At 43.8% G+C, this 12,263-nt stretch overlaps 1 pseudogene; it reads right to left on the bottom strand.

Annotated features, from left to right (window-relative positions):
• Positions 1–11,343: 11,343 nt before the first annotated feature.
• Positions 11,344–11,461, bottom strand: LOC126485434 (5S ribosomal RNA; annotated as a pseudogene).
• Positions 11,462–12,263: the final 802 nt, after the last annotated feature.

Raw genomic sequence — 12,263 nt, 5'->3', positions numbered from 1 at the left:
GAATGGGTAAAGGAATCAAATGGAAATTTATGTCAAATACTAAGGTCTATGGTCCCTCTACGGTGTACAGAATTTAAGCTTTGAGTTAATGCAATCAAAAGACATTTACGTGACACACTTTGATAATCGCAATCTCTCTCATTCATAATATACGACTGAAAATTTGTAGCAAGGCCAGGATTCGAACCCGAGTCTCTCGCTCACTAGGCAGAAGCACTTACCACTACGACACCCTGGTATAATGGCTTTGCGTAATTGCTTGGACTACCCTTGCACACCACCCTCCTCATTCCAAGTTCCCATTCACGCATCAGCCCACTTGATATTCCCCCCGATCTCTAACAGCGTTGCAGAGGCTCTCGAACTACACACATTAAAAAAAGTTTTACATCACCCTGGTTCCCAGAACTCCTGAAGATGGACGTTCAATGTCGATATTGTATCACAGACACAGTCCCTTTGACCGTTCAGAGATGTCACTAAACCCGCCTAAAGATGTAAGCAACCTTGCATGCGCAGCGCCTATTAGACGGAGGTGGGGTCCGACAGCCGATCAGTTCCAGTCATTCCTGGAGGGAGGTACACGGCTCGTGTTGCCTGTAGTTCAACCATGCCTAGAGGGTCAGTACCGCAGTGATCGTGTCCGCATTGTTACTTTGTGCCAGGAAGAGTTCTCAACGAGGGAAGTGTCCAGGCATCTCGGAGTGAACCAAAACGATGTTGTTCGGACATGGAGGAGATACAGAGAGACAGGAACTGTCGGTGACATGCCTCGCTCAGGTCGCCCAAGGGCTACTACTGCGGTGGATGACCGCTACGTACCGATTACTGCTCGGGGGAACCCTGACAGCAAAGCCACCATAGTGAATACTGCTCTTCGTGCAGCCACAGGACGTCATGTTACGACTCAAACTGTGAGAAATAGGCTGCTTCATGCGCAACTTCACTCCCGACGTCCATGGCGAGGTCCATCTTTGCAACCATGACACCATGCAGCGCGGTACAGATGGGCCCAACAACATGCTGAATAGACCGCTCAGGATTGGCATCACGTTCTCTTCACTGATGAGTGTCGCATACGCCTTCAACCAGACAATCGTCGGAGACGTGTTTGGAGGCAACCCAGTCAGGCTGAACGCCTCAGAAACACTGTCCAGTGAATGAAGCAAAGTGGAGGTTCCTTGCTGTTTTGGAGTGGCATTATGTGGGGCCGACGTACGCCGCTGGTGGTCATGGAAGGTGCCGTAACGGCTGTGCAATACGTGAGTGCCATCCTCCGATCGACAGTGCAACCATATCGGCAGCATATTGGGGAGGCATTCGTCTTCATGTGTGACAATTCGTGCCGCCATCGTGCACATCTTGTGAATGACTTCCTTCATGATAGCGACAGCGCTCGACTAGATTGGCCAGCATGTTCTCCAGACATGAACCCTATCGAACATACCTGCCGGCCGTTGTGGCCGAGCGGTTCTAGGCGCTTCAGTCCGGAACCGCGCTGCTACCTACGGTCGCAGGTTCGAATCCTGTCTCGGGCATGGATGTGTGTGATGTCCTTAGGTTAGTGAGGTTTAAGTTGTTCTAAGTCAAGGAGACTGGTGACCTCAGATGACCCATAGTGCTTAGAGTCATTTGAACCATTTTTTGAACATACCTATGATAGATTGAAAAGGGCTGTTTATGGACGACGTGACACACCAACTACTCTGAGGAATGTACGCCGAATCGCCGTTGAGGAGTGGGACAATCTGGACCAACAGTGCCTTGATGAACTTGTGGATAGTAGCCACGACGAATACAGGCATGCATCAATGAAAGAGGACGTGCTACTGGGTATTAGAAGTACCGGGGTGTACAGCAATCTGTACCACCGCCTCTCAAGGTCTCCAGGTATGGTGGTACAACATGCATTGTGTGGTTTTCATGAGCAATAAAAAGAGCGGAAATGATGTTTATGTTGATCTCTATTCCAGTTTTCTGTACAGGTTCCGGAACTCTCGGAACCGAGGTGATGTTAAATTTTTTTGATTGTAATAACTCCTTAGCACTGAACGAAACTGGAGATCCTGCCTCAAACCCAGGCATAGGTGCTTTAATCAAATGAAATTATGTGGTGCCAGACACCTTTCCAAGTCTCTGACATGTATTATGTACACATACAGACTGAAGTGACGAATGCAGAGTGCGAAGTCACTGTGCCAGGTGCTGTAGTGGTTAGCGCGTGTTCCTGGTGAGCAGGAGACCCTGGTGTGAAACCCAGCCATGGTAAAAATCTTCATTCGTCGTTTCAGTCTGTATCTATAGAGACAGATGTTCTACACTTTAAAAGGTCTCTGGAACCGCATTGTTTCATTTGGTCAATCATCAAAACCTATAGGATATTTCCCGTTGATGTACGATCATGAAATTTAGCAAAAAGTAAGGCTTCACAGTAGAAATGAAGGAAAAAAATTGGAAAGTTGCTAATCTGTAGTTACATCACATTTTTTTGCCAATTGATTTCTATCTGTATATCCGTCTGTTAAGACCCTCTTTTCTCAGGAACGAGTGGAGGTATCAAGTTGAAATTTATCTCCAAAATTGATGTCTACAGTCCCTTGGCGGTCTAGAAAGTTAAGGTTGGCAACGTAGTCAAAAAGATACGTCCACTCATGTCACAGAGATAGTTCGACACTCGCAAGCTCATTCTTAAAATACCTGTAGATGTGATATATACATAATTAAGTCGTAGTGAACCTACTCGCATCTTGTCCAGCTTTTTTTTTTTGTTATACTCTTTATTTTTAGAATGAGGAATACACAATACAGTCACCCATTACTTTAAATTTAGCTGTATCTCCACACCCTTTGATCACTACACATAACATACTATCAGGACTTTCTTTACTACCAGGTTTTGAGCGAATACACAATGGTTTGTTAACAGCAACAGATGCGCTGGAGGAAGAAGAATAGGACCGCACAATCTCCAACGACATTAATGTCTTGTAAGACACGAATCAGTAAGGTAGGTTTTTCAATGCCGTAATTCCATCAGTGATATATTATACGTATGGATGAAAGGACTTGGAAATATTTTTAAATTTAAAGTGATGAGTGAACGTACTGTGTACACTTCATTCAAAAATAAAAGTGGATATAATAAAAAAAAGCCTTTGTTTTGGGTCACGTCACGTCTGAGGCTGTGTGGTTATTCTGCTTCCGCAAGTGCATCTGTTGTTGTTGTTGATAAACCACGGTGTGTTCTATTGGAAATAAAACAGTCAAGGTTGCAAAGTTATTTTTTTTTAAATAACGCGTTTCGCCGTCAATAGGCATCATCAGATTTTGTAATAGGAAAAAGGAGGCTAATCAAAGAATTATGCTATAAACATGATAAGGTACGGTTGTATGCCGCGACAATAATTTAATTGAAACCATGAACAACACTCACGTAAAACTAATCTCTATTGGCCCATTACGGCTAGGGGACATCGACTGGTACGTACTTTCAATAAACTTTATTAACAACCGTACACTTTAAAGTATTTTAGTTTATTCTGAATGCAACCAGTTTCAGCAGTTCATTTTGCCATCTTCAAGAGCCATACGCTTTTTTAAAATCTACGAACTTATTGTATAGCACCAGTTTTATAACAGTTAAAACTGGCGCTATATGCTAAGTTCGTTGATTTGAAAAAAACGTATGGGGCATGAAGATGGCAAAATGAATTGCCGAAACTCGTTGCTTTCAGAAGAAGGTAAAGCATCTTGAAGTGTACAGCTATTGGTAAAGTTTATAAAATTGAAAAAACTAACGTAAAACTGTCGAATTAAGTACACTGCGCCGGCTACTAAAGCTCTATGCCGACCACACATACATGAAAGCGTCTTGATGAAAATCCGGTCGTGAGAATAATAGAAGCGAACTGTAGGAACCTAGATGGGAAAATTTCGGAAATCAACCCACAGTCACAACGCAAACGAGGTCTGACAAACTGGTAAAGGAAATCGAGGATGTAGCCACGATATCCATCGAAAGCGCAACAAATGGCACTAGTATTTTAAGTTACAGACTAGGCTAATACGAAACTAATTAACCTGTGCTTGATAAGAAGGATTAGATTAAAAATAAAACATACTGAAAATTAACATTATTGAACAGGTGATATGGGCCATCCAAAGCGTGTGCATTACTATGATGCTTTCTGTACGTACTAGTTAATAGTATTGTGGTAAACGACGGTTATATTGAAAGTTAACCAAGAAATGCGACATGGACAAATCATAAAAAAGCAGCGTCCGTGCACAATTAAGTAAACCAACTGTAAAATTGCAATAAAAGTTTTGCAAATCTTAAAAAAAAAAACAATATACAATTACATAAGTTGTGTGAAGGGTAAATTCTATGACACGGCACTATTACTGGCTCTGAGCACTATGGGACTTAACTTCTAAGGTCATCAGTCCCCTAGAACTTAGAACTACTTAAACCTAACTAACCGAAGAACATCACACACATCCATGCCCGAGGCAGGATTCGAACCTGCGACCGTAGCGGTCACGCGGTTCCAGACTGTACGGCACTATTAAATGCACCCTCAAAAACCACACAATTATAGTGAATGTTCATACAGAGCAATATAAACTTAAACGTTTGAGTGCCTACATGGCGATCAGGGGATTAAAACGCATTATACACCATTGTGTGTCCGTTCTAGACGAAGTGGTAAATTAAGTTGAGACGTGGTATTTACTGGAACTAAGGAAGACGTGAAAGGGAGGACCCACCACTTTAACTTTATTTTCACAGAACCTGTTTATTTAACAGTATATAATCACAAATTTGGTTTTTCTTTACATAATAAAAAAATCTGCGAAATGAAGTTTTCACAAGAGAAATCATAACAAGAACATGACAATAATTACAAGGCGACCGGACCTGCAGCCCACCCGTTATCGGGTGAAACAGCGGTGTTTACTACCGAACTGGACACAGTTTCTCTTATTAGATGCCCTTCTGCAACACATGAAAACTATATAAGCAAAATTGATGACAAGTATATTTCAATTAAACAAACAGATGACGTAATTTTTAATTTTGAAACTATGTCGAAAGGTTCGGGGTCAAGATGCGCAATTGTGCTTAACGGTTAAACAGATTAGGAAACAATTATGACAATGAAAAGGCTTGCTTCAAACCAAGCAGCCTCTTAATTTCAATCAGCAACCAACGTGCAACCGGATCCCAACTCGTCCCTTTTAACAATCTTATTATCATTAAAGCCCTGGTGACAGTTGGCTGTTAATATTTCAAAAGTTAAACTGATTGTCAGTCATGAAGGCCGCTCTGAAGGAACGTTTTAAAACGTTACGTATGAACACTTATTACAGGAGAACTCACTCGGCGGAACCGCAAGATCCAGTTAAAAATCGCTGTCTTTCAAAGACCGCAACGCACAGCTTAGTACAACAGGTTGTTTAGATTATAACTAACGCAATTACAATCAAGGAATTGAACCGGTTAACATCTAAATCTAACCACAAGTACCGTGTTTGTTTAACGGTAACCTGTGCCTTGGTACAATTGTTCCGACTGTATTTACGACCAGCAGCTGATTCATTCAAACATTAATTATCGGGTATAAATAAGATAGGAAAGGCAATATAATATCAGAAGAAATTTTCAAATGACAACTAGTGTCTAGTACAATACCACGGCCTATATTTACGACCAGAGAGTCGACCGAGTAAAACTCTGAGTGTCGGTTGCAAACCAGAAAATAATGAGGAGGGCTGGTAGGCAGTGACACAAATCCCCACGATGATTGCAGAATTCACTCCCCTTTATCAGCAAGCAGTTCCATGGATCCACGGTGCGTCGCGGCGGTTACTGAATGGTGCCGATGACAGCCAGGTAGAAGGGGGCAGCCAGGCCACGAGCGGTCGTCCGACACGAATGTTGCCAACCAGCCGACGGTATGTCGGTCTGCTACTTGTAGTCGACGCTGACCCTGGGGAAGTGCTCCAGTATCTTCGCTCTGGGCAGGTCCCCCTTGCGCAGCTCTAAGCTTCGGACGCTCGGACCTCGTGACCATCTCTTGTCGCGACGCTACCGCCAATTCACAAACTTCGTGCCTCCCTCTCGGGCCAGCGGATCCCGTATATATATAAGCAAGCAAAGATCTTCTAAGGACACAACCCACATATACCTACTCTTCCTCATATATATTGGCAATGGGGCCGCAAGAGGGACAGTCGACACAACACCTGAGCCAGTGGAGACAGAACAGTCTACTAACTCAATGGCGCTACGGTTCATAAGTCCTAGAAAGTTAGCGAAACTGACGTGGATGGAAGTATACCACAATAGAAACAATAACGTCACAGTAAACGTGGGTGCACCGACAAGCTGTTCGTAAGATAATTTCGAATGTATGCTCAAGAACCGCCACTGACTACAGTATGAAGTATTTTCGATGCAGACGTATTTGAAATGCAATGCAGTCCCCATATAATTGGCCTTAAATTTCACTCTTGGCCCATGATTGGAAAATGTGGTACATGCAGACGGGGCACTGTCGAATTTTGCTGCTGATGTACCACAAGGTCTAACGCGCAAATATGGTTCTAGACGTATAGGTCGAGCAGGATCTGCGCCGTGGCCTCCAAGATCACCTGTCCTCACTCCTCGTGATTTTTCTGCCTCAGGTCATCTCAAAAGTGCAGTGTACAGTCGCTGACAAAATTCGCGAGACCGCTCGTCTCACCGCTGTACTGAGCAGCACAGCTTTACTGTCTGTTAACGCAGCATAACATGCAGGATGACGAAGTGCTACCAACATAGGTGTCAAGATGAAAAACTATCCGAAAACTATGGGAATCTGAAACTTCCTGGCAGATTAAAACTGTGTGCTGGACCGATACTCGAACTCGGGACCTTTGCCACGACTCACACCCAGTCCTCACAGCTTCACTTCTGCCAGTACCTCATCTCTTACCTTCTAAATTTTACAGTAGCTCTCCTGCGAACCTTGCAGAACTAGCACTCCTGAAAGAAAGGATATTGCGAAGACATGGTTTAGCCACAGCCTAGGGGATGTTTCCAGAATGAGATTTTCACTCTGCAGCGGATTGTGCGCTGATATGAAACTTCCTGGTAGATTACTGTGAGACTCTCTTTTAGATAATGTACAGCTACTGATTTATTTGCCTCTAATTTTTATCTACTACGTTCAATGAACTAGGGTTGGGTTGTTTGGGGGAAGAGACCAAACAGCGAGTTTATCGGTCTCATCGTATTAGGGAAGGAAGTCGGCCGTGCCCTTTCAAAGGAACCATCCCGGCATTTACCTGGAGCGATTTAGGGAAATCATGGAAAACCTAAATCAGGATGGCCGGACGCGGGATTGATCCGTCGTCCTCCCGAATGCGAGTCCAGTGTGCTAACCACTGCGCCACCTCGCTCGGTAATGGACTAAAGGGAAAACGCTATTAAGTACGCACTGCAGTAACATAATTGAATTAAAACTTATCGTGATAACGCTACGAAAAACACTTCTTTTTTAAAACAAAATATCCCAAACGACGCGAAATAGCAGTATAGTATGAACTTTCAGATTCTAAACGGTCTGCGTCTACATCCAGTCCACAGTCACACTGAGGCAGCGTAACAGGACTACCACGAAAGTACGTAGGGGTAGGCGCATAACAAAACTCAGGTAAAAAAATCACTCAGTGCTACGTTTACGTCGATTCATGTGACACAAGTAGAAAAAGCAGGCACTAACAACTGTGCTTTTCAGCAAGTTCAGTGCTACAGAGTCAAGGTATCGACAGAAGGTATGGGGGAGAAGATGTCTTAGGATTTCTTCATTGATTGTTGACCTGCCTGCTAGTGACTCTTCCACAGAAGAGGTAAAAATCCTGTGTCTAGTGAGATTACAACGGATAACAAACACATTCTTCCGCTTGGAGAGTGAGCATTTTACCACTTAGCTTACACACAACTGCTTTGAAACAGCGCTTCCTTGTTGTCATAGTGACGGCTAAGACAGAGAATTTACAATGTAAAAGGCAAAGTAAGCTGCAGTTCATGATGGAACGAGCATCCAGGACTCAAAACCATACATTTTCTGCTTCTGTGTCATCCCTTAAGTGAGAATAATTCAGAATATTTAATCTAAATGACAAGAAAATATCAAGTGAATTTACCAGGATTATTCTGAACCAAACCAGAAAGTAAATCGGTGGTCAAACAGTTGCCAAACGTATTCTACAGTGTTGCCAATTCTTCATTGGACTAGCGACAAGCAGAACAGGATCGCTCAGTTGGTGTGAATCTTGAGCTGACTGACACTGGGGGAGCTAGCCCTTTAAAGAAGGGGTGTCGGTAGCTGCATTGCGTTGGCTGGGAGCAGAAATACCTAGCACAGGCCAACGAAACTTATTCACATTTCTGTAATTATGAGTTGTATTTAAAGCGTTGTTACGCGTAGTATCCAGATTCACCGACTGCAACTCGAACATCGTAAATAAAGAGCGGGAAAATTAATTCGCCGGTTCTGCTCTTCTGCAGCTGCCATACATATTTTCGGTCTTTTCCCTTAATCAAACTGCAAACTAAAAATCTCTTTCACTGGAAGCTCTTCGCATTTTTAGCATCACGAGATGCTATTAACATTATGCATAAATAACATTGATTTTAATATTATATACTCGAAAATAATCTTTCTTATAAATGCTTATATTAGCACCACATCTAATAGACAATAACACGAATGAAAAGACAACATAACACTGTTTGTGGATGTTTGCATTTTGTAATCAAATTTCCTAAGCTGTGAATAATAACGGTTTCAGATCTCAAAAGCAAACTGTGCTAGGAAGTTTTTTGCAATGACCGAAAAATAGAACTCAAAAACCACGAACTTAATTAAACAAGATAACCATTGCAGTGCAAGATCGATTCCAGATTCCGATAACACGGATGGAGAAACAGTTGTGACTAGAATGTGAAAGAAGGAACAAAAAGTGCTGTCAGTAGGATGTCGAATATGTCATGCTTAAGCAGTACCGTAATTCATCCTGTGGTGTCACCGCCAGACACCACACTTGCTAGGTGGTAGCCTTTAAATCGGCCGCGGTCCGCTAGTATACGTCGGACCCGCGTGTCGCCACTGTCAGTGATTGCAGACCGAGCGCCACCACACGGCAGGTCTAGAGAGACGTCCTAGCACTCGCCCCAGTTGTACAGACGACTTTGTTAGCGATGCTACACTGACAAATACGCTCTCATTTGCCGAGACGATAGTTAGCATAGCCTTCAGCTACGTCATTTGCTACGACCTAGCAAGGCGCCATTGCCAGTTATATTGAGATTGTAATTATGTACCGTCAAGAGCGATGTACACAAATTATGGATTAAAGTTAAGTATTCCAGCAGCAACGTACCTTATTGGCTATATTAATTACATTGTCCTGTTCCAGACCTCACGCCAGTTTGCGTGAGCTTAAACGCGTGCATTTCGGCCTCCTCTAGCAACACGGTGTTGGCTCTTCTGCCAACACTACACATCCTATAAAAAAGAGATGAAAAGTTTCACCTAATTGTAATGATTAAAGACATATGCTGGTGATGCTTCGTCAATAACAATGAAAAGTTCATGATGGATGAGCTTTCCAATTTCCAGACAGAGTACGACAAAAAGCAGCCAAATAGCAAGAAGAGGTTACCTCAGGTGAGCTCAGTACAGAATATCTGTGCAGTGTCTCGCAGTTGGCGCATTTTAGTCGTAGGTTATTTCTCGGTTGATTCACACTAACGACCGCACTAGGCTATCACAACATTCAAATGTGAATCAGCGAGGTGCAATTGTTAGAACATACAGCTATTTTAAGTATTGCAGCACATGTGGCCGGATCTGACACAGTGGGAAACGCTAATTGTAATTTAATTTCATCTTGGAGACTATTGGAAAGGCTTAATAATTCTTTCAAAGTAGTCACAGCGTAGATCAAATTGTAATCTGAGACAACTATCATTGGCTGTTGCTTAACTAAACAGATGAGGGTTACGCAAATACAGTAATACCTGGAAGGACAAATAGATATGGAGACTAGACACTTCACCTTTACATCACCGTGGAATAACTTTAAAAGTTAAGCATCAGTAAGGCAACGAATTTAGATGAAATGAGGTTGATAAAACAAATGAAATATTTCGAGATGATATCTAAATCATTTCTTCCGTAAGTATTTCCGTTTTTAAATCGCCCATACTCAGCTAACAAACGTCAAATAAGTGTACTTCAGGAGCTCTTCAAGTCGCAATAAGCTTCTAAAAATTTGGTTCTTCTCTGCATACCTAGGGTTACAATTTCTTAGAGCAATAAAACATCTGTTTCTGACGGAGAGTAGTATTTTTTGATTTCCTGTCTTTTGAGATGTAATTTAACTCTGTTGAAATTTGTAGCCCTCCATTATATCTCAGCTGTTGCGACACAAATTAGTGTACTTGACAAGGCCAAGGGAAATCACTCTCGCCCTCGGGTGCAGCAAGAGGACAGAAAAGCAAACCAAGCCACCGCAAGTTATGTAGCGCTGCATGCCAATACGGTGGGAAATTCTTCCCTGGCACATTGTCGCCAAGAACTACAGCTCTCCCAGTCTACCAGCATCCAGCTACGAGGAGGAACCTAACAAGGTCTGCAGTCCTTGCGTCTACTCATCTATCGGCTCCATGGGTCAACATATCTTCTCTTGTGAAATTGGCACTATGCTCATGCATAACCTAATGCTCTGAACTTGGTGCTCTGACACCAGTGGGCCTGCTGGAAGCCAAGTTCGTGACTGGGGACTCGCAGCCAGTCGTCCGCTTCCACTTGTGTGGATAAAGTACGTGCTGCCTGCACTGCTTACATGGGCTTACTCCGCTGCTGGATCAAGATCGTGCGTGCCCTGGCTGCCTACTTCCGGGGCTGATAGCGGCCCCTGAGCACTGCTAGTGCGCAGTGTGCTGGCCGTGGAAGGTGGCCTTGCAGTGTCACCGATGCTGACGCCACTGCCTCCCACACTGCCGCCTGCTGGTCACGTGCTGGACACTACCGAAGCCCTCCAGGCGCTGGCTGTTTGGGACGACGTCACGACTACTGATGTATATAGCACTCCGTCTTCAGGCCACAAGTGGCCCACCGGGACCATTGGACCGCCGTGTCATCCTCAGTTGAGGATGCGGATAAGAGGGGCCTGTGGTCAGCGCGCCGCTCTCCCGGTCGTTATGATGGTTTTCTTTGACCAGAGCCGCTACTATTCGGTCGAGTAACTCCTCAATTGGCATCACGAGGCTGAGTGCACCCCGAAAAATGGCAACAGTGCATGGCGGCCCGGATTGTCACCCATCCAAGTGCCAGCCACGTCCGACAGCGCTTAACTTCGGTGATCTGACGGGAACCGGTGTATCCACTGCGGCAAGGCCGTTGCCACTGATGTATATACTGAACAACACATGTATTGTTTGTCAATGCTGTTTCTCTGATATCCAGGTAGGTCTCTAGCAGGCACCCACTCACCACACCATGGTCTCACTCGCCCTGTGTGATAGTTCACCGATATCCTGACCTCTGTCTGCCATTGCCGCAGCCCACCACAATCGCTGGCCAATTCAGTCGTTACAAAACAATTATCTGCCCAGTTTAATTGTGCGTCTGAATTCGGAATAGCCTAACAATGATTTCCATTCACTTCTCCTGTGATGCCTATTCAAAATACGCCTGATCTCTCTGTCACCTATTCTTCAGGGTGGCTCATTTTAAACTTGAACCGCAAATATCACGGAAAAAGAAAGCGCTATTGATATACGGTTTTCACAGATGTATTGGTAGTCAGGGGCTCGTTGGTAGTCAGGGGCTCGTAATGTTACCCAATAGCCGAGCGGTCTAGGGCGTTGCAGTCATGGACTGTGCGGCTGGTCCCGACGGAGCTTCAAGTCCTCACTCGGGCATGTGTGTATGTGTGTGTGTGTGTGTGTATGTGTGTGTGTGTGTGTGTGTGTTTGTCCTTAGGATTAAGGCCCTTAGGATTTAGGTTAAGTAGTGTGTAAGCTTCGGAACTGATGGCCTTAGCAGTTAAGTCCCATAAGCTTTCACACACATTCGAACATTTTTTTGTTACCCAATAACCAGACTGTAATAATACTTAATAGGTGTATTTTTTGTGAAGATATATACTTTTTTGAATGGAACAATGACTGTTGCCATTAGCAGTCTAAAACTAGGGTAAATAAC

Source organism: Schistocerca serialis, chromosome 6 (assembly GCF_023864345.2).
Source record: "Schistocerca serialis cubense isolate TAMUIC-IGC-003099 chromosome 6, iqSchSeri2.2, whole genome shotgun sequence".
In the NCBI taxonomy this organism is placed as follows: domain Eukaryota; kingdom Metazoa; phylum Arthropoda; class Insecta; order Orthoptera; family Acrididae; genus Schistocerca; species Schistocerca serialis.
This window is presented reverse-complemented; position numbering and strand designations above follow the sequence as displayed.